The following is a 23,509-nucleotide window of genomic DNA, read 5'->3' as shown; positions in this document are numbered from 1 at the left end:
AAGAGTTGAACGCAGGGGACGCATGGGATCAGCCTGCACGTCGGAAGGACCCGCCCGGTGGCCACCTGGAGGATGAATCCAGAAAAAACAAGGAATCGCAACTTCGGGGATAGGGGACCCAGGCCCCACGGAGTGGCGGTGTCCACCCCAGGGGCTCTGGTCCCCTGCGCTCCTCCCGCTCTGGGGGAGGCTCGCTGCAGAGACACCGCTGGGTGGCGCGAGCGGACCGCCAGCCAAGTGCAGCTCATTCACAAAAGAGTGGGGCCAGTCCGACCTCTCCAGCCACCTCGCCGGTTTCCCTGGCGAGGCTGGGGTCGGGGGTGGGAGATAAGGCAGAAAGTGTGGTTTCAAGTGGCCAGGGGCTGCTCAGGGAGGCAGGTGGAGCCAGGGCCGGCGCTGCTCTCTCTCCTTCTTGTCTATGGCTACCTCAGATAGGTGCACCTGTCTACCTCTTCACAAAGGAGCTGGATTCCTACCTTTTCCATCAGGTTTCTGCACCATGAGGTTGTCCAACCGATGACTGGGCCTGTCTTTCTCTAACGGTTTAATTGGCGTGTAATTCACATATCATGCAATTCAATCGTTCAAATACGTCGAAGAGAGTGGTACCATCTTCACCACAATTTTAAAGATAATTTCTCCATTTTTTTAAATTTTGGAACTATTTTATTATCTTTCCTGGTTGTTGTTTTTTATAAACATTTTATTAGGGACTCATACAACTCTTATCACAATCCATACATACATCAATTGTGTAAAGCACATCTGCACATTCTTTGCCCTCATCATTTTCAAAGCATTTGCTCTCCACTTAAACCCTTGGCATCAGATCCTCATTTTCCCTCTCCCTTCCTGCTCACCCCTCCCTCATGAGCCCTTGATACTTTATAAATTATTATTTTGTCATATCTTGCCCTGTCCCACGTCTCCCATCACCCCCTTTTCTGTTGTCCATCCCCCAGGGAGGAGGTCACATGTAGCTCCTTGTAATCGGTTCCCTCTTTCCAACCCACTCACCCTCTACCCTCCCAGTATCGCTCCTCACACCCTTGGTCCTGAAGGTATCATCTGCCCTGGATTCCCTGTGCCTCCAGCTCCTATCTGCACCAGTGTACATCCTCTGCTCTATCCAGACTTGCACCGTAGAATTCGGATCACGATACTTGGGGGGAAATTTCTCTATTCTTGTACTCATCGTTATTAGCTCCGAGCCTTTGTAAATGAAGCACCTTTGGGTGCAGGGGCGCCTCGAAGCTTCCGCCTAGCAGCCCAGCACAGGAACCCTATGCTCCATCAGGCTTGTGAGGTTCTCTGTCCACCGCCCCCCAACTTCATGCGAGGGCCCCCGCATTTCCCCCATGGTTGGGGAAGCTGTGCCGCTCACCCCCAGCAGCCTGGGAGGCCCTCACCTCCCATCATCAGCCTGGGGTTACCTGTCTCCCCCATCACATTAGAAACTCACCATCCATCCACGTAGGTCCTCCTTCCCTCCCTCTTAGGAACCCTGGAGCATAGTGGGTTCCCTGTTGGGCTTCGAGCCTCAAGTCCAGCAGTTTGAAACCACCAGCTGCTCCTAGGGAGAAAGGTGAGGCTGTTAGTTCCATTAAACAATTACAGTCTCAGAAACCCGCAGGGGCTGTTCCATTGTCGGAATTGACTAGATGGCAGTGAGTTCGGTTCAGGCTCTTGCCTCCAACCGTCTGAAAACCCAGACGGACCAAGGAGTGTCCTCACTCCATGGGATTGGAGACCCTGTCTCCTCCACTGGATTGGGGGAAACTTCATCTTCCAGGGAGGATCCCCACCCATGGAACCATGCTCATTTTGTCCAAAGGGAAACCGAGGCACTAGGAAGGGCAGTGGCCGACACTCAAAGCCCTGGGGAGCTGCAGATAAGCCTCCCCCTCCCCTAGTCCCCTTCCACTTTCACCCTGCCCTCCCGCTCCCTGCGACCCGACCTGGGTAACTCCCCTGGCACAGGATGAGGGGGAATTTTGCAGCATCCGGTTCCGCCTGCCTTATCGGCGCCTGGGGCTAAAGTCTGCGGGAGCAGAGCCCCAGGCAGGACTCCGAGGGAGGGAGGGAGGGAGGAAGGGTGGCGCCCCACCCGCCTGTCTGGGGACTCCCCAGGAGGTGGAGGTTGGGAAGACAGGAGGCAGATAGCGCCAAGACACGCTGGTAGAGGTGTGATGTGGTTCCTGGAGGCTGCCTCTCTAGTTCCGGCTGCGTGGCCTCAATGTGCCCCGTCACGGGAAGGAGCGGGTGGTGGCACAGAGGTGAAGCACTCCACTGCTAAGCATAGGTGGACTATTGAGGCAGCCTCGGAAATCCTATTGTGTGTGGGGGGTGGTGGTCCCCTGTGTCTTCTGAATCTGAGTTGACTGGACTCCATGCGATGGTTGGGGGCTTACAAGGTGGAAGGAGGGGGCAGGTGGTGGGTCAGTAGTAGAAGCCCTACCTTTCATGCCAGAGGCCAGAGTTCTATTCCCAGCTAGTTAGTGCACCTGATGCGCAGTCACCACCCACCTGTCTGGGGAAGCCTGTGTGTTTCTATGAGCCAAGTTCCAGGCAAGGAAGACGAGGAAGAATGGCCTGGCGATTGTTTCCCCAATGAGACCGAACCACCCATCGGTGGAACCAGAAATAATGATGGGTCCTGCGGACAATAAAACTACTTATCGGGGAACCAATTACAGGGATCTATATATGACCTTCTCCCCAGAGGATGGACAACAGAAAAGTGGGCGAAGGGAGACGTCAGACAGTGTAAGATATGACAAAATGATAATTTATAAATTATCAAGGGTTCATGAGGGAGGGGGAGCAGTGAGGGCGGAGGGAAAAGAGCTGATGCCAGGGGCTTAAGTGGAGAGCAAATGTTTTGAGAATGATGAGGGCAATGAATGTACAAATGTGCTTGACACAATGGATAGGTGTATGGATTGTGCTAAGAGTTGTATGAGCCTCCAATAAAATGATTTTTTTTAAGTACGCATTGGTTTTAAAGGTAGATGCAATAGTTCTTAGTCCTTTTTTTTTTTTAATCAACCAGGTTTTATTTGTTTTTTTAGTGTTGTTTTTTTTTCATGGACAGGAGTCCAGTCCATGAAGGATGGAACTGACACAGTGTTATGTAACAACAAACCTGCTGGCCGCTGCTTCAGTTGTTGATCTGTGGCGTAGAAGTGTGCCACCGGGTTGGTGAACAACTGGGTTGGTGAACAAATCAGCAAAACAAAAAGATCTTCTGTCCCTGTTGCGAAGGCCCAAGCCAAAAGTCCACCCCCCAAAACTCCCTGCCACCAAGTCAGTTGACGCACAGGGCAGGGTAGCACTGTCCCTGTGGGGTCCCATGGGGCTACATCATTCCGGGGAGCAAGACAGCCTCATCTTTCTCGATCCAGTCAGCTGACGGGTTTGAACTGCCGGCCTTGAGGTGAGCAGCCAGCCCATCGTGTGACCCACAGGGCTCCTCTGTGGAGGCCAGGAGTTCCCAATCCAAAGCTCTAGGGCGAAATCCAGCCCGTTCCCTCCAGCATCCAGCTCTCCAGCTGCCTGGTACTCTGCCAGCCTTTGTCTCTGTCCCCGTGGACCCCCATCTTCTCCCCTGTGTTCGCATCTTCAATCCCCCTCTGCCTTTCTTTTCTTCTTCTCCCTCCTCCCAACCCCCCGCCCCCTGCACAACCCTTTCATTGCGAGCTAACACCCATAGCATATCATTCCAGAGGTCAATCACATTGGGCGGAGCAGCGCAGGACAACTGCCACCACAATCAGGTTCAAAAACTTTCTCTTCTGTCTTGAGCTCCTGGACGTCTGCTCCCCTTCCCCCCCTCCACCCCCCACCCCCTGGAGAGACAGCCTTTGTTGTTGTTAGTAGGTGTTACCCAGTCTGTTCCCACTCACAGCCACCCCACGTGCAGCAGACAGAAACACTGCCCTGCCCGCGTTGGTTGGTCCTGTGCCATCCTTCTCATCGTCAGATATGTTGGAACCCACGGGGGCGGCCATGGTGCCCGGGGTCTGCATACAGAGCCCATCCTGCAGTCAGGGCTTAGGGCTGATCCCTGATGTTATTGCTTTGAGGTGCCCACCTGTCAGTTCGGACTCACATGGCCTCTGGGTACCGCAGATGGCTAGGATCCCTGGTGGCATCGTGGGTTCCGTGTTGGGTCATGAACTACAAGGTCGGCCGTTTGAATCCACCACCTGCAACTGGGAGCCAGGCAAGACATGGAAATGAGGAGGGAGTGGCCTTCATGAACGCACAACCCTCCAATGACCTGCCATCACATGCGTGCTGAAACTGAGAAGCTACACCACAGCCTTCCCCACACCCTCCTCCTGCCCCGGCCACGTGGGCATCTCGCTAGTGGTTTGCATTGGGCTGCTAACTGCAAGGTCAGCAGTTGGAAACCACCAGCCGCTTCGAGGCAGAAAGAGGGGGCTTTCTACTCCTGTAAAGAGCTATAGACTTGGAAGCCTATGGGGCAGTTCTACCCTGACCTATCGGGCTGTTGTAGGTCAATGGCAGCGAGTTTGGTTTGGGGGCTTTCTAGTGTAAGTCGAGGAGACCTGGTGTTGGCGTGAGTTACGAGTTGGCTTGCTAACTGCAAGGTCAGCCGTTCAAAATGTCTAGTCACTCGGAGGGAGGAAAAGGAGGTTTTCTGGTTCTGTGAAAAGAAATGACCTTAGCACGCTCGATTTTCTTAACATCATGATGCACAAGAGCAAGGTGATGGAAGCAAACCTAAATGCCCAGCTCTGGAGGGACGGATGACTAAATCAGCTCTGGCCCATGCATACGAGAGGATGTGGTGCACCCCTGAATGACACGGATGAACACATTTGGAAGACATTACGCTGAGCGGAATGAGTCGATTCCATCAGGACCAACACTGTAGGAGACCCCTATGAGAAAACGGGGCCGTTTTCTACACAGGAGAAAGATGAGGCTTTTGGTTGCTGGAAAAGAATTACAGTCAGGGGGCCGGTGAGGAGGAGCTGATCCCAAGGGCTCACATAGAAAGTACGTGTTTAGAAAATAATGATGGATAAAATTGATTGGTATAAGAGCTGTAAGAGCCCCCAATAAAAAAGAATTACGGTCTCGCCAACATCTTAGCGAGGCTGCTGTGGTGGCAGCTGCTCTCTGAGCTTCGTGATGACTCCCAAGGATGATAAGAAGCAGGATGCTGGGAAGTCGGCCGAGAGCGGCAAAAACCCCGTGAATAAGCCAAGGGTCAAGGCCAAGAAGCAGCAGCGACCCAAAGACAACGCTCGGGACAAGCCCCATAACCTGGCCAAAGATGACAGGCTCTGTGAAGAAATCCCCAACTGCAAGCTTATCACCCCAGCTGTCTCCTCTGAAGATTCTCAGTTCCCTGGCCAGGGCCGCCCTCCAGGAGCTGCGGAGGAAAGAACTTCTCAAGGTGGGGTCAAGACACAGAGCCCAGAGTCATTGACTCCGGGAACCCCATGGGAGGAGACGCCCCAGCGGCGGTGAAGATGCAGGAGTAGGTCCAACCCACTGTGTCTTTTGAACGATCAAGTTTTACAAATCAAACAATCGTCAGCATCATCATTATGGTCACGGAACCCCCCAGGGGGCAGTTCGACCCTGTCCTAGAGGTTCCCCAGGAGTTGGAATGAACTCAATAGTCGTAAGATGTGATGGCGGCAGGTGCCTCTCTTTGGGGCGGGGGGGGGGGGGGGGGAGGTGTGTGTGTGATGTGAGCCAGGACGGATGGATGTTCAGGTCTTACGCCTTCCCCACCCCGCAGCACGGGCTCAGGATGAGTTGGAAACAACCAGGTGGGGGTGAGAGTTTCAATTAAGTATATCTGCACAGACTATTTTCCAAGTAATAAAAAATGCCCACAGGTCGCGAGGGCATAGATGTATCCTTTTCCTCCCACTGTGCCAGGGTCAGGTACACGAGCAAGTCCACTGAGGGGCCTCTGCCGCCATCTTTACAGAGACAGTTCGCCAGGCCTTTCTTCCGAGACTCTGCGGGTCGGTAAGCCCAACCCGCCATCATTTCTCATGACCAGCAGAGTGCGACCTGTTCTGCCTCAGTACCTGTTTCACTCGCCTCGTTTGCCCTCCGACTCCTGGGTTCGCCGGGGACCAGAAGACACCCCCGGAAACACCTTTTTTGGCTTACCGTCAGACTCACTGCCGTCGAGTAGATTTCCGACTCCTAGCGAACCTATAAGACAGGGTAGAACTGCCCCTGTGGGTTTCCGAAACTCTGACTCTTTACATGAGTAGAAAGCCTCATCTTTCTCCCAAGAAATGCCTGGCGGTTTCGAACCGCAGACCTGGCAGCAAGCAGCCCAACAAGTCACCACTGTGCCACCAGGGTTCCCAACTCAGTGTCATGACCTGACCTGACATGCCCATGGGCACACATGACCAAATGGTCCTTATTGTATTTTGAAGAGGTAGGGCTCCCTGTGTCTAAAACCGGTGGTGAGGAGGGCATAGAATTCCTGGTAGGAGCCAAGGGCCAAATAGAAAATGTTTTGAGAAGGATGATGGCAACATATGTACCAATGTGTTGGACACAACGGATGGATGGATTGTGATCAGAGCTGTACGAGCCCCCAATAAAGTGATTCAAACAACAACAAAAAATGTTTTTGTTTCTTTTAAAAATAAACTCTGGTGCATACACACATATGCATCCCTGAAAATAGTCATGAAACCATGAAATCACCTCATGACACGGAGAGACCTGGAAACCATTATACTGAATGAGTTTAGTCAACCACAAAAGGATAAATGTCGTATGATTCCACAGCTGTACGCGCACACGCCAAGACGAAGGGAGGTGTCTGCTCGCCAGTCTTATAATCTCCTACTTCAGGTTTCCAAGCATCGGGGTAAAGAGCCCACCTAGTGCCCAGAAACCATCTGTCACCCCCTTTATATGGCCATCTTACAAACCACTTCCACAGAAGCGACCTCAGTTCAACTGGGGTCATCTCTCCAGATCAGGGGAGAAGACCATCCAGTTGCTGCCAGATGACACCATGCTAAAGTTACCCCCAAATCAGCAGGCACCATGACAGGAGGGATCAGCGAAGCTTACTGGAAGTTCGAGTCAAGGTGTGTGTGTGTGTGTGTGTGTGTGTGTGTGTGTCAGGGGGGCAGGGAGAGGGGGCACTATGTCTTGGGGATTACACTTCTGATGGTGGATAAACCATGGGGAGTGACCTGCCGTGGGGGACGGGGTGGGAATGCTTACCAAGCCTGATAGAGAACTCAAGAGGCAAATGCACCCAGTACTGCGTCCCTAATTAGACACCTTGACCTAGTTTCTGTTCAGCCCTTGGGGACCCCGGTCATATGCTACATACTCCTGGGATTTTAGACTCTGTCCTGTGGAGCCGCACAACATCCTTCATAGGTCACACCAGATTTCTACCTGGACGCCCCACTGTGTGAACTGGGCTTTGCCTCAGACTCACCGGTAGCAGAATTAAGGAACTGACATACTCCCTGGGGCTTCAGGCTGTGCGGTAGTTACATAATTGTGTCAATTTGAGAGGATTAGGAGTGAAGGGGTGGAGTCTGGCCTGTCAATCAAGATATGACCAATGAGGCCTCTGTGTGGGCGTGGCCGTCTCCTAAGAATTCTGGGAATTCCTGTTTTTCCTCTGTGGACGCGGGAGACAATTCTTTCTCTCTATTTCACTCTCTTGGAGACTCTCTACTGACAAGGCTGACTCCCTGCGAGACATCCCTGAGGAGAAACCACATGGACCTACCCTGATGCAGCCAGAACCCTGGACCTGGAGAAACCACATGGAGACCACTGCCAGTGCTGAGATGCTTACAACGTCACTGGATCCAAAGACTTTCTACCCACTGGCCTGTGATCGTCCTGCATTCAGTGTCATTGCAGGCATTTCATTAGTCTGAAGAGGACTTTATAGATTGGTATTGGACATATGGGCTAATATCGGACTTATGGGCTTGGGCTGGACTGGGTTGGGATGTTTTCTTAATGTACAATTACCCCTTATATAAAACTCTCTCTGATACACATATGAGTTTCTGTGGATTTGTTTCTCTAGTCTACCTGGACTAACACAGGCTGAATCGCCCTAGTGTGAGAAGAAGCAGATGATTGCTATCCCAAGGTTTTGGAACAAGCAGTCTTTGGACTTCGGTTCTGATCTCTTCTTTGAGGGTGCTCAATGAATGGTGGCCCGAAACTGTCATAGATTTGCTATTTTAAGGCCTTCCTTGTTTTCTTGTGACCTGTGTTAGTCCGGTAGGCATGGTTCTGTCTCTGTGAATAAGTATTCTTGACATATTTGCGTTATCACCAACGTTCATAGTTCATATAAACAGTGTCCAGTCACTTAAGCATTTAATCTGTGCAAGTTAAAAATCTGTGTATCGCTATCAGGAAAGTTGGCCTATACATGTATAATTAATTTCCTTCCCTCGATAGTGTTTTTAATTCTAGGCTATTAGCTAAACTAATGACACTATCAGTAGAATCACTTTATAACCCGGGGGCTGACTTATAGTGTTCTCTATCAGAAAAAGATTATGATATCTCTCAAGTGAACCAGAGAAATATATGAACCAAAATTAAATAAATGGGGTGGGGCAGGGAGGGAGGGGGAAAATGAGGAGCTGATACCAAGGGCTCAAGTAGAAAGCAGATGTTTTGAGCATGATGAGGACAACAAATGTACACATGTGCTTGACACAATGGATGGATAGATTGTGATAAGAGTTGTGTGAGCCCCCAAGAAACTGATTTTAAGTAAATAAATGGATTCAGGGCTCATGCTTAATTCTAGCCCCCATCTGAGAGCAATTACTTCTTATGATATGGCCCTACTCGATACTCGCCCTCATGAAATGTCACTGAAGATATGGGTGCTGTAGGAAAGCGGGGTGAAGAAACTAGATGGTGCCTGATGATCAGAAAGAATGGTGTCTTAAGGCATTGGGAGAACAGGGCACTGATCCATGGGGAGGATACTATTTATGTCTCCACAAGAAAAGGAGAGAGAACTCAGCCCTCAACCTTGTGCACCAAGCCCTGCGCAACATACCGGCATGAAGCAGTGAACTAACAGAGAGGTCTGCGGGGATGGCCCCTATTCCAGCTATGTCGACCCCCCTCCCCAGAAGAATGTACTACAGAGGACAGCCTGGGGAGAGGGGCAGGTCTGCCAAGTCCACACGGGAGCAAACTAAGAGGGAAAGTGAGAGAGAGTGGACAGCATCCTGGCCCTCCAAGCTTCGAGGATGACATTCCCGCTCAGAGCAGCCAATGCCCAGAGAGAACCGTAGGGTTGGCCTCACCGCAAGACACCACATCCCCTTACTGACCCACAGAGCTATGGGTTGGGGTGGGGGCAACACCAGAGACACAGTGCAGGAATTGTGCCCAGTCTGACCCCCCACACCAGGGCATAACACGAAGGGAGCCCAACAGAGTAGCAAGGGAGCAAAGCAACAAAGTCCCCGAGGAATTCTGGAAATAGACTTTGGACTTGGGGGCAGGGCTTGGCACTGCGTCAGAGCTGATCAGAAACATTCATAAGAGTCAGCAGACAGACCTGGTACTGTTCATGGGCTTTTTTTTTCTCTTCATGTCTATCTATATAAGATAGGCAGAATAAACAATCCGAGGAGAAAACAATGAAACCGACAGTTCCGGGGGTACAGGAGAGAGGAAGGGGTGGGGAGCCAACAAACTTAGGGATAAGGGAACAACAAGAGATGTAAACTCGATGGCCAGGAGGGCATAGAATGCCTGATAGGGCTTGATCAAGTGCAATGTAGCCGAGAGGAAGTACAGAGTGAGGAATGAAGGTCACACATGATAGAGGGACAGGAGGAAAGTAAAAGGAAAGAGAAGAAAGAACTAGGAGGCAAAAGACATTTATAGAGGTATAAGCATAGGTGTGCACATATGTAAATATATTAATATATAATGATAGGGATATAGGACTATGTAAATTTATTTTAATGTTAAATATGAAGGTAGCAGATTACATTGGGCCTCCACTCAAGACCTCCCTCAACACAAGAACACTTTGTTCCAGTAACCTGGCATTCTGTGATGTTCACCTTTCCGACACAATCACTGAAGAAAAAATGGGTGCTAATGTGGTGAAGAAAGCTCATGGTGCCCAGCTATTAGAAGATGTAGTATCTGGGGTCTTAAAGGCTTGAAGGCAAACAAGCAGCCATCTAGCAGGGAAACAACAAAACCCACATAGAAGAAGCACACCAACTCCTGTGATCACAAGGTGTCAATGGGATCAGGTATCAGGCATCAGAAGACCCAAAACAACAACCATTTTGATGCAAACAAGGGGGGCGGTGTCAGAATGAAGACTCAAATCCCATCTGTAGATAATTGGACATCCTCTCACAGAATGGTCACAAGGGAGGAATGAGCCAGCCAGGATACAGTATAGCACCGACAAAACATACAATATCCCTCTAGTTCTTTCATTCTTCCTACTCCCCCCAACTATCATGACCCCTGTTCTTTTTTATTTTTAATCATTTTACTAGGGGCTCATACAACTCTTGTCACAATCCATACATACATCCATTGTGTCAAGCACATTTGTACATTCATTGTCCTCATCATTCTCAAAACATTTGCTCTCCACTTAAGCCCCTGGCATCAGGTCCTCATTTTCCCCTCCCTCCCCACTCCCCCTCCCTCAGGCATCCTTGATAACTTATAAATCATTATTTTGTCATATCTTTCCCTGTCTGACGTCTCCCTTCACCCACTTTTCTGTTGTCCATCCCCCAGAGAGGAGGGTATATGTAGATCCTTGTAATCAGTTCCCCCTTTCCATCCCACCCTTATGACCCCTGTTCTATCTTACAAATCTAACAGGTACAGATAAGAGCTCTCAATACACAGAATCCAGGACAGATAAACCCCTCAGGACCAATAATGAGAGTAGCAATACCATGATAGTAGGGGGAAAGTGGAGGGAGAAGGGAAAGAAAGGGGAAATCTATCTCAATGATCGATATACAACACCCCACCCCCATCTCCAGGAGGGTGAATAACAGATATATGGGTGAAGGGAGACAGCGGACGGGGTAAAATATGAAAATAAAAATAATTTATAAATTATCAAGGGTTCATGAGGGTGGGGAGGTGAGGGAGGGAGGAGAAATAAAGAGGAGCTGATACCAAGGGCTCAAGTAGAAAGAAAATGTTTTGGAAATGTTGATGGCAACATATGTACAAATGTGCTTGATACAATTCATGTATGGATTGTGATAAGAGCTGTAAGATCCCCCAAATAAAATGATTAATATTTTTTAAAAAAGAATGGAGTCTTAAATGTTCATCTTCAAATCATCAGCCATCTAAGTGAGGTGTCAAGTCCACATGGAAGAAGCACACCAACCGGTGGGATCCAGGGATCGCAATACTAAAATCGAGATCTGACGCAGGGAATGGGATCAGATCTCACATTGTGAACACCGGGTTTGCAGAAAAGGCCGTGGGTGACAGTGGAAGCCCCCAGTCCATTTGCATGTGCAGGGTTCTCGCTAATACATCCTCTCTATTCAAAGTCCAGGGATGTGACTCGCCTGGCTATCACAGAGTGCACTATAAAGTTAGATAGTGAGTTATAAAGTTGATGATGGCAGATGTAGGGAGGTTAAAATGTAACACCTTATCATTGGATCTTCCTCGTGACTCATTTTAAAGTTGTTTTCGTTTTTAATATCCTCCGCTCTCTTTTCGACTCATTTGTCATTGTTGTTGGGCCCTTCTGTCTGCTTCCTGTTTATGTTTTTTTTTAATGATTTTTCTGTCTAAATCCAAGTTGGGTTAATCTGCGAGGGGCATGGCAGGGGAGGCTGGAGGGAAATGGAGAGCTAACCACAAAGAGAAGGAGGAGAACATGTTCTGAACTTGTGGTGATGACTGAGCGAGCGACTCGCATGCGCTGTGAGTTATAGACCAATAAACCGATCTCTAAAAATGACAAAGCACGAGTGCTGAAAGAACAATGGTGTCGCGTTGAGGTCTTTTCTCCCGCCTCAGAGTCGCGTGCACGTCGGACAACGAATAAGAAAGACTGACGAGAAACGGGCGCAGTTACATGGTGGGGCTGGTGGAGACGATAGACAGCAGTATGGACTTAAAGGAACCAACAAAGCTGTCTTACAGGAAGTGCAGCCACATGCTCCTTAGAAGCAAGGGGGGTGAGGAGACGCCGTCTCATGTGCTGTGGACGTGTTGTCAGGAGAGACCAGACCCTGGAGAAGAATATCACTCTGGGTCAAGTAGAGGGTCAGCGGGAAGAGGAAGACCCTTCAGGGGATGGATTGGACCGGGGCTGTTGTTTACAGACAGAGCTGCCAGGAGGAGAAACTGACTCACGGGACTCATTCACCCACTGACTATGAGTCGGATCGGTACAGAAACTCTGTTGTCAATTTGAGAGGATTAAGAGTGAAGGAAGGGCGGGGACAGCAGGGAGGGAAGGGAGAAAAATGAGGAGCTGATACCAAGGGCTCAAGTAGAAAGCAAATGTTTTGAGAAGGATGAGGGCAACAGATGCACAAATGTGCTCAACACAATGGATGGATGGATGGATGGATGGATGGATGGATGGATGGATGGATGGATGGATGGATTGTGATAAGAGTTGTACCAGCCCCCAAGAAAATGATTAAATTAAAAAATAAAAAGAAATACAATTTTTATTTAAAGAGTGAAGGGGTGGAGTTTAGCCTGTCAATCAGGTCGCAGCTTGATGGCCTCATTTGGAGGCGCTAAGGAGATAAATAGCTTGCTGGAGGCAGGACCTCACTCCCTGTGAGACATTTGTGACAGCCAGCCACATGGAGACACACTGATGGAACCAGAGCCTTGGAGCTGGAGGAGCCACGTGGAGACCCATCCACACCAGAGCTGAGATGCTTCCACCACCACTGGATCCACAAGACTTTCCACCCACATATGTGTTTATATACATATGAGTGTCTATGAATTTGTTTCTCTAGTCTACCCAGATGAAGACAGCAAGGTTGGAGGTTTGGTCCACCCACAGGTATCACAGAAGAAAGTTCTGTCAGTCTACTGCCCGAAGCAGTGGAAGCTGCCTCTCGGCTCAGCAGCTAGGCAACAGAGAACAGCGTGAACAGCTGCTCAGACACTGGCTGGATGGCTGTGGCACAGAGGCAGACTTCCCCGTGGTGACACAGAAAAGCCCTTGTGGGGGAAATCAACTCCAGGTCACGCACATGGTAGGGAAGTGACTTGACCTCAGATCCGACCGTGTTTGTCTCATCTGGTGGCAAGGGAGACCGAGACAGTGAAGATGAGTGACCGCAAGGACTGAGCACTCCCCCAAGCCAGCCTGGTGCTGCCAGCAGGATGCCAGGGTAGTGCGGGAGCCAGGCCTGGCCACCTGCTCTGCTCCCAGGTGCTTCCCTGCTTCCCCGGAAGGAGGCCGAGGAATAGTGTCCAACTATCAAATTTCACTGCCACCGAGTCAGTGCCAACTCACAGCAGCCCGATCAGGTAGTGGTTCTCAACCTGTGGGTCGCGACCCCTTTGGAGGTTGAATGACCCTTTCACAGGGGTCACCCAATTCATCACAGTAGCAAAATGACCGTGATGAAGTAGCTATGAAAATAATTTGATGGGGGTGGGTCACCACAACCTGAGGCAATGTATGTAAAGGTCGAGGCATGAGGAAGGTGGAGAACCACTGCCCTGGGGCAAGGCGGAACTGCCCCCGTGGGTTTCCGAAATTGAGACTCTGTGGGAGTAGAAACCTTGCCTTTCTCCTGAGTGTGGAGGGTGGTTTTGAACCTTGGACCTTGAGGGTCGCTTACCCATAACACCACCAGGGCCAAGTGGTACAAAACTAAATTTATTCAGACAAAACTTTCCCCCTCCCTCTTTGAGTTGTCAATCTGTCTATAATCGTGATGCACATGTCTGGGGAAGAAGTTGTGTGATAGGAAACATTGTACCAGCAAACAAGCAAACACAACAGCCCCAGGTTCACACCGACTATTATGAAGTTGACACAGACTCACAGCGACTCTGCAGGACAGGGTAGGACTTCCCTGTGGGTTTCCAGCACTGTCGCTCTTTATGGGAGTAGAGAGCTTCATCTTCCTCCCAGGTGGCAGTTGGTGGTTTCCAACTGGCCTTTCCATCCCCAGGCCTGTGATCTTCCTGCACTTGGCGTCATTGCATGTGTTGCATGAGTCTGAAGAGGAATTTACCAGCTGGAACTGGACAATATTGGGCTTATGGACTTGATCTGGACTGGGCTGGGATGCTTTCTTAATGTCCAATTACTCCTTATATGAGGCTCTTTCCTAGACATATGAGGTGTCGATGAATGTGTTTCTCTAGTCTCCCCGGACTAACACAACAAGATTGGAGGTTTTTGTCCACCCACAGGTAACGCAGAAGAAAGTCCTGGTAGTCTACTGCCCCAAACAGCCAGCTATTGGTGGACAGCAAGTGGAAGCTGCCTCTCGGCTCAGGAGCTAGGCCACTGGGAACAGCGGCGTGGTTTCGAACTGATGACCTTGCAGATTGAAGCCAAACACAGACAATCCTCTGATCCCCATGGAGTCACCATGGGTCTGAGCCATGGCCACCCAACTGGCCACTGGTCTGGATGGTGGTCCTGACTTTTAAAATTAACGTATGTCTCGAGAGATTATGTCTCACCGTCTCAAAAGGAGCCATCGTGCTGTGAATACCAATTTGTGTAGGTCAGAAGCAGCCATTCAGCAGGGAAGCAAATAAGTCCACATGAAAGAAGCATACCAGCCTGTGTGATCATGAGGTGTTGGTGGGAACAGGTATCAGGCATCAAAGACCCAGAACAAAAAAAATCATAGCAATGTGAATGGGGGGAGGGCAAAGGGGAGACCCAAAGCCCATCTGTAGACAATTAGACATCCCCTCACAGAAGGGTCACAAGGAAGAGACGAGTCAGCCAGGGTGCAGTACAGCACCACTGAAACACACAACATTCCTCTAGGGCAGTGGTTCTCCACCTTTCTAATGTCGTGACCCTTTCATACAGTTCCTCATGTTGTGGTGACCTCCCAACCACAAAATCATTTTTGTTGCTCCTTCATAACTATAATTTTGCTACTGTTATGAATCAGGTGACCCCTGTGAAAGGGTCATTCGACCCCCAAATGGGTCACGACCCACAGGTTGTTAACCGCTGCTCAAGTTTCTTAATGCTTCCCCCCCACACCATGATCATGACCCCTATTCTACCTTACAAATCCTGCTAGACCAGAGCACGTGCACTGGGACAGATAAGAACTGGCAACACAGGTAATCCAGGACAGATAAACTCCTCAGGATCAATAATGAGAGTATTAATACCAGGAAGGTAGGGGGAAGGTAGGGGGGAGAATGGGGGAACCGATCACAATGATTAATATATAACAACCCCCCAGGGGGACGAACAACAGAAAAGTGGATGAGGGGAGATAGTGGGTGGTGTAAGACATGAAAAAATAATAATTTATAAATTATCATGGGTTTATGAAGGAGGGAGGGTGAGGGGGGTTGGTAAATGAGGAGCTGAAACCAAGGGCTCAAGTAGAAAGCAAACGTTTTGAAAATGACGCTGACAACACATGTACAAATGTGCTCGAAACCATGAATGGATGGATTGTGATGAGAGCTATAAGAGCCCCCCAATAAAATGATTTTTAAAATCCAAAACAAACAATTATATCGATGTGAACAAGGGGGGGGAGCTTGGAGTGGAGACCCAAAAACCATCTCTAGACAATTGAACATGCCCATGGAGGAAGATTTTAAGGATGGGACAACTCAACCAATTTCATCAGTACCGCACTGATGAAACACACATCTTTCCTCTAGTTCCTGAATGCTTCCTAACCCTCCCACCCGCCCCCCGCCCACCATGACCCAGTTCTACCTTACAAATCTGGCTAGACCAGAGAGCACACATTGGTACACATTGGAAGAGTTCTCTGGACGCATGGAATTCAGGACAGATAAATCCCTCAGGACTTTTTATCCCTTTGGGACCATCACTGAAGGAGTAGTGGCCAAAATGAAGTTCAATCCCTTTGTGACTTCGGACCGGAGCAGGAACCGGAAAAGGCATTTCAATGCACCTTCCCACGTTCGCAGGAAGATTATGTCTTCCCCTCTTTCCAAGGAACTGAGACAGAAACACCATGTTCGGTCCATGCCTATCCGCGAGGATGATGAAGTTCAGGTTGTGCGAGGACACTACAAAGGTCGGCCGATTGGCAAAGTGGTCCAGGTTTACCGGAAGAAAGACGTCATCTACACTGAGCGGGGGCAGTGAGATAAAGCTCACGGCACCGCTGTCCGTGTGGGCATTCACCCCAGCCAGTTGGTTATGACGAGGCTAAAACTGGACAAAGACCACAAAAAGATGCTGGAACCGAAAGCCAAGTCTCGCCCAGTCGGAAAGGAAAAGGGCAAATCCAGGGAAGAATCACTTGAGAAGATGCAAGAGAAAAATACGTTGTGCACAACCTCCATTAAAACCTGCACACTTGAAAAAAAAACCCTCAGGAACAGTAGTGGGAGTAGTGATAGCATGGTGGGGACCGGCGAGGACAAGGGGGGAAGGGGAAACCTGTCACGGGGTTGACTCTATAGCCTCTTCCAAGGGGACGCAGGACAGAAATGTGAAGTGAAGGTAGACAAGAGACAGTGTAAGAGACAACATAATAATAACAATATAAAATTGATCAAGTATTCACGAGGGTGGGAGGGCTGGAGAGAGATCGGGGAAAGAGGAGCTGATACCAAAGACTCAAGAAGAAAGAAACTGTTTTAACAATGATGATATGCTTGATATAATTGATGGGTGGAATGTTGTAAGAGCTGTAAGAGCCCCCGATAAAATGATTTAAGGGAAAAAAAAGTGTAGGTTAGGGGTTGTTGTTGTTGTTGTGTGTGTGTATAAAACTGCAAGTTTTGTTGGGATAAAGCACTATCTGAGCAAGTGTCCTTTTTCCAACAAAGGAGGAAACTGAGGCGGGGAATTCCAGAATCCCTTATTCTTAAAGTTCTGGGGTTCTAGAATCCTTTGTGAGGTACTTCACAACGGAAAGGCCAGCAGTTCGAAACCACCCGCTGCTCTGAGGGAGAAAGAAGAGGCCTTCTGCTCCTGTAGAGATGGATAATCTCTAATGTAGGTGGACTCTGAGTCAGAATGTATTAGATGAGTGTAAGTTTTTGGTTTATGAGTCAGAACTGACTCTGTGGTAGTGGGTTTGGTTAAACATCAATACATCATGTTTAAATAAAGCAACTGTGGAGTATTAAAAAAATCCATTGATCCTATTGGGTTTTTTTTTTAATATGGACTTTTAATTCCTGAGCATCAGCTGAGACCCCAGGAAAGCCAGGGAGGATCTGCTCTGAGGGGTCCCCAAAACCTTTAGAAAGCAACATGCCAGGTCTTCCTGCCCCCTCCCTCCTCTCTTGCAGCCTGAATGAACCTGCGGGGCAGGAGGCTTCCCCTGTGAATCCTACAATCCTGTAAGTCTTTCAGGGCAGACACCCGCCCTCCCGCTGTCCCAGCCCTGGGATTGGCTTCCTTTCCTGTGTCACTTGGAGCCCAAACTGTGACAGAGGCCAGACCCGCCCTACAAACACGTTCGCCTCCCAACCTTCTGCCATCAAGGCAGGGCAGCGCTCCCAGACCTACCCTGTCGCCCCACCTACTGCCAGACCAGGCTCTGAGATCAAGCGGTTGTGTTTCCCCAAATCAGACCCGAGGGGAGGGAGGCTGGCTCACCAGGCCCCATCAGTACCCTGACCTCTCTGCCCAGCAGGCTGAAAAGGATGAGGTGGCTTGCTGAGAGTGCTCACGCTGCTGAAGGCTCCCACTGACTCACGGGCCCTGTGTCATTAGACTCATGACTCAGAGGGGGAAACTGAGGCTCCGGGAGAGCCAATGTTCTGACGTGGTGGAGTGGACACTCAAGCTCAGCCTGAATGACTACAAAGCTTGTTATCATTATCACCGGCTAGGTTCCCCAGGAAAGCAGAGGGTCAGTGCTCCCTTAGGTGGGGTGAAGAGTGCAAAGGCTCATGGGAATGCCACTTGAGACAGAAAAGGGAAGGAAGCAGGGCAGGGGGATCCAGAGCAGGGGTGGGGGTGGGGCTGTTCCACCAGGAGCAAAGAGGATCCCTTCGGAAAGCTGACCCTGACTGGCCCCTGACACACACACACACACACACACACACACACACATACACACACACCTTGAAAGAGGTAATGGCTGGCTTCTATACCACAAGCCCTTTCTTGAAAGGAGCCTGGCACTCCCAAGTTCCACGTTAAGAACATCAATCATTTAAAAAGAATAATCCCCCACTGACTGAGCGCCTTCGCCTTTGCCAAGCTGCCTGCACCAACACATGTTCACTCCCTTGACCTTGTAGAAGACAGTGGTTTTGCTTCCCCGCCCCAGCCCGCCCCCCATTTTCTAGAAGGAGGCAGTTAAAGTCCAGAGAGGGTAAGTCACAACCCAGACTACACAGCTGGTGAGCAGCAGAGCTGGGCTCCGAACTCAGAATCTTTGACGACAGCGAGCCCCACCTCCCTGGGCCTCTCCAGGCCTACACTACTTTCCCAGACACCCCTGGCCACATGCTGGTCCCCTTCCCCTGAGTCAACCTTGACTGATCAGGAGCTCTGAGTCCGGGTGGGCAGGGGCCGGGCGGGGAGAGCGAATGTGTTGCAATGTTCTGACTCAGCATGGTGCGTGCAGACCAGGCGGCAGGGAGAAAGGGGAAGATTACGTCTTGGCCCTACTCCCAGAAGGGCTGGTTCCACTTGGTGTCTGGGGAGCTAGCAACTGCCAAGGCCCCAGGGCGGGGAGGAACCGGGAGGTCCTGGCCTGGCAAGCCAGGCTCCAGGAAGCTGGCTTGCACTCAGCCTGTGGGGTGGGGGGAGAAGTGGGGGTCGGGTGGACTTCCAACCCAGCCCGAGCCCAGACAGGAGGCTGTGTACCTTGGACAAATCCCTGCCCCTGCAGGACTCAGTGCCTGGTCTTCCCAGTCTGCAAAATGTATGTGTTCTCTCTCCCTAAGCCTCCATTCCCTTCTGCTGCAGAAAGAGAGAGAGAGAGAGAGAGAGAGAGAGAGAGAGAGAGAGAGAGAGAGAGAGAAATCCCCGGCACTTTGCCACTCAGTACCTCAGTTTCCCCTCACTTCTCCACTTAAAGGATCCCTTCCCAAGGGGGAACGAAACCCATCGCTGCGGAGTCACTCAGTTCAAAACCACCAGCAGCTCCGCAGGAAAAAAAAGAGGCTTTCTGTTCCCATAAAGAATCACAGCCTCAGAAACCCACAGGCACCTTCCTGTGAGTTAGAATCGACTTGATGGTGGCGAGGGTTTTAAGACATTATTTATTTTAATATATACATTTTTTAGCAGCACGTTTTTAGGGTCCCTTAAAATAACAACCATGAACACATTACATGCTAAGATAAATAACATTTTTCCCCCTTGACGAGTAACTGTTTTCCAAAAGGTGACAAAAGTCAAACAAATGGCCTTGTTTTACATCCTTTTTATACAAGTCTGGCTCAATAGGAGACCCACAGAATCTGCAGAATTGGCTTCTGCAGCATCGTTGTGATCTATAGTCTCTAACTCTCTGGGAGCTTGTCTTTTTTTTTTTTTTTCAGACCGGGAGCTTCTCAATGGTTAGTTTTCAAGGGGAGATCTCTGGGACTTTCCTCAGAGGCACCTTTGGGTAGACTCAAATCACCAACCTCTCATTTAGAATTAGAACTAGGAGGGATGCTGACCACCCCTGCCAGGCCAATGGTTGGACTTAGGGTGCTAGGGTCCCAGAGGGCTGGCTGAGCACCTTGGCTTCTCCAACTCTTTGCTGTGTGTGCCTCCACTGCCCCCTTTGCAACACCTCAAGGTGTTGGAAGGATTCAGAAAGGCAGTTCCCAGCTCGGCCCACCCAGGGTTAAGGGCCCCATCTGGTCTCATATTGGGGTGGGGTGACAAGGTGGCCGTGGAGAGGACAAGGTTAAGGAAGTGCAGGGTGGAAATAGGAATGGGCGTCATTCCAATGTCAGTCCATCCATCCCTTCATCCATTGTTCACAAATCTCCATCGTCGGGTATGAGTTGTCAATCATCGCCAAGTCTCAAAGGCACAGAGAGGGAAAGCCCCCCCCACCCCCGTGCCCACGGCCACACTGCTAGCACACCACAGAAGCGGCGCTAAACCGAGTCCTTTGCCACCAAAGAGATCCCAACCGCTAGCAGCCCGCTAAAGCAGAGTAGAACTGACCCCGGAGGGGTTCCAAGTGCTGGCAATGAATATTGAAAGCACCGCGGACGGCCAAGAACCACCAGATTTGTCTTGGAAGGAGGACAACCAGAATGTGCCAGACAGACAAGGTGACAAGACCTGGTCCCCGGCACTTTGCACACATCCAAAGAGACCCGTCCCCGGAGAAGGAAGACTCTCAACAAGTTGGATTGACACGGTGGCTGCAGCCAAGGGTTCCCACATAAAAATGCTCCTGAGAAGGACACAGCACTGGGAGTGGGGAGGGGTTCCTTCTGTTCTACATCTGGTTGCCAAGAGCCAGAACTGAGACAGTCTCAGAAACCCACAGGGGCAGTGCTACCCGGTGCTATCGAGTCACTATGAGCAGTCATGGCAGTGAGTTTGGTGGCAGAGTGGTTACTCCCTGGGCTGCTAACCACAAGGTCAGCAGTTCAAAACCACCCGCCACTCCGCAGGAAAAAAGCAAGGCTTTCTACTCCATAAAGAGTTACTGTCTTGGAAACCCACAGGGGCAATTCAATCCTGTCCTATAGGGTCGTTATGGGTTAGAATCAACTCGCTTGCTGTGAGTTTTGGAGTTTTCTGTTTGAACCAAGGCAGGGCAAAACCAAAACCATCTCGATCGACCCTCCAGGACAGGGTAGAGCTGCCCCTGTGGGTTTCTGAGGCTGCAGCTCTTTCCGGGAGTAAAAAGCCTCCTCTTTCTCCCACAGAGTGGCTGGTGGTTTTGAACTTCCAACTTTGTGGTGAGAAGCCCAACGTGTCACCCGCTACGACAAGGCCCAGGAACCGAGGCAGATGGGAACCTCAGGTCTGATCAGCTCCAATCTTTCTTCTGAGAAAGGGAAACTGAGGTCCAGAGAACACGAAAGGCCCAAGCACCCATGACTCCCTGGGGACCTTGAACTCAGGACCTTTCTCACAGAGAGTGGGGTGGGAGGAGGGCGGGCAGGGGGGAGGTAGGATGAGGGGAGAGAGGTAGTGTGTGTGGGGGGGTGGTACTGAAATAGCTCTAAAGTGACACCTGCATAAGGAAGCGTGGTTAAACTCCAAGCAGGACTTTCGGGTCTTCTCTGGGAAGTTTCCCCGGAAGTCATCCAGGGACTGCCCCAGCCAGCAGGGGAGCAGGGAGGTCCAGAGAGGGGAGAGACCCCAGCCTTCCCTGAGCGGGGTGCATGGAATAAAGGGGGAAAAGAGGGGGTGGCCATCCGGGTTCTGCATCCCCCATTCCCGACACTGGAGGGAGGTGGCTGTGGGAGCTGGGACTTTCCTGGGCAGCAGGAGATTCTGGGAAATTAGACAGCTGCAGGGCGGGGCTGACTCCCAGGCTCCCTTCCCTGCCCCCACCCCTCCTTGGTCCCCACTGGTCCCCAGGCCCACCTACCTCTCCTCCCCCCAGAAGGCCTGTCTCAAACTATTCCTCCTCTTTCAGACCCTTAACCCCTAACCCACCCATCCCACCCCACCCTACCCACCCACACACACACACTCACTCCTTCAGAGCTGATTCTCTGACTTCTCCTTCCTCCTGAGGTTGTACCCTCTGCCTGAGACCACCCCACTCAGACACCCTCTCTTACTCCACTCCGACCATCTCCCGCCCCTGGAGGACCTGGCCCCTTCTTTTAGACCCTTCACACTTCCAGACCCTCATCTTCCCCCTCAGCCAGAAAATTTCTCTGCCTCCCTCAGACCTTCACCTCCCCCTTCAGACTCTTACTGCCACCTGCGGGCCCTCATCTCTTCCTTCCTGTCCCCAAGGGCCTGTCTACCTCCCTCCCACCCTGTCCTCCTCCCCACAGATTCTCCCCTTCCCTCCAACCCTCGGTTCCCCTCTCAGACCATCTCCCTGTCCCTCTAAGACCTGTCCGCCTTTCTCAGATCCTTAGCCCTCAACCCCTCCTTCATCCTCAGACGGGAGTCTCTCCCTGCCCCTGAACAACACCTTCTCTTGGTCAAGAGCTGAGGCCCACTGTCCACCTCAGCCTCCCTGACCCCAGACCTCTGGACCACCTCCATATAGTATCAGGGAACCTGGGTGGCCTTCCAACCCTGCCTCGTGGTGTCCACTCCCTTCACAAGCCCTGCCTAGGAGGCCTCACAGGTCTCAGTGTCCCTCTCTGCGCAATGGAGCAATGCTCTGCAGCACACCCTCCTGTGTCTGAGGAGGTAGGCCGGAGACAGCCTCTCTTGTTGTAGCCCCCACAATTCCTGGGGACAAGGGTCTCCAGAGAAGAGGGGGCCCCTCTGAGGTCTCACTTTAGGCAGAGAGAACTGGAAACAGAGCACAGCAGTAGGCCGGAGACAGGTATGGGGAGACGGGGACACTGTGCTTATGGGGGGCAGGGCAGATCTGACTCCGGCTCTTCCCATCTTTTCTCCTGGGAGACAATTCCAAAAGGCACAAGAATCTCTTCCATCTCACATTTTCTCTTTGCAAGAGATGGAGGTGGGATTTGAACCCCGATATCTGGGTCAGAACATTTCAGTTACAGAGACCCTGCAAAGAGCAAGGCCCTCTCGCTGCACACAGCTGGGTCTCACAACCGGATTAAAGATCCACTAGGGTGAGGCCCATCCAGGTCAAAGTCCTATTCTTCCCACTACCAGGTCCTAGAGAGATGCTTCCGGGGTGATCGCAGAGATGTCAGTAAGAGGGGTTTGGGGTCGCTGGAGACTGAGAGGCACAGGGCGGGTCTAAGGCAGAGAGAAGGGGGTTCCAGGGAGCCCAGGGATTGAAGGGCAAAGGCCAGAGAATAAGGAGAACCCGCATTCCTCTGGGCAGATCCGGGGTGCAGTTGCCACACCCTTGCCCCCCCCCACCTCTCACCCGGGGCTGCAGACCTGTCCCCCTCCACCTGCCTGGCCTCAGTGACCTGGACTCAACCCCAGCGGGGCCCCGCCCCTAGGGAAATCCGGGAAAGCCCCGGCATCGCCGAGCCCCTCCTCTGGGCGGGGAGAAGGGAGGGGACCTTCGAGGGGCAGGAAAGGGATCGCCTCCATCCCTCCCTCCTCGCCAGCTCCAGCCAGTCTGAGTCATGCCCCGAACTCGCTGGGCCAGTTCCCGGCGCACCAGCCCCTCCCCTGTGGGAGGGGAAAGTGGGGGAGCAGCGGGGGAAGCAGACCGCCCCCTCTGGCCTCCTCGCCCGG

General features: G+C 51.2%; 1 pseudogene; it reads left to right on the top strand.

Annotated features, from left to right (window-relative positions):
* The first annotated feature begins 16,105 nt into the window (after positions 1–16,105).
* LOC142431603 (large ribosomal subunit protein uL24-like) lies at positions 16,106–16,678 on the top strand (annotated as a pseudogene).
* Positions 16,679–23,509: the final 6,831 nt, after the last annotated feature.

Source organism: Tenrec ecaudatus, chromosome 18 (genome assembly GCF_050624435.1).
Source record: "Tenrec ecaudatus isolate mTenEca1 chromosome 18, mTenEca1.hap1, whole genome shotgun sequence".
NCBI lineage: Eukaryota > Metazoa > Chordata > Mammalia > Afrosoricida > Tenrecidae > Tenrec > Tenrec ecaudatus.
The sequence above is the reverse complement of the archived record's forward strand: the minus strand, read 5'-3'. Positions and strand labels throughout refer to the sequence as shown.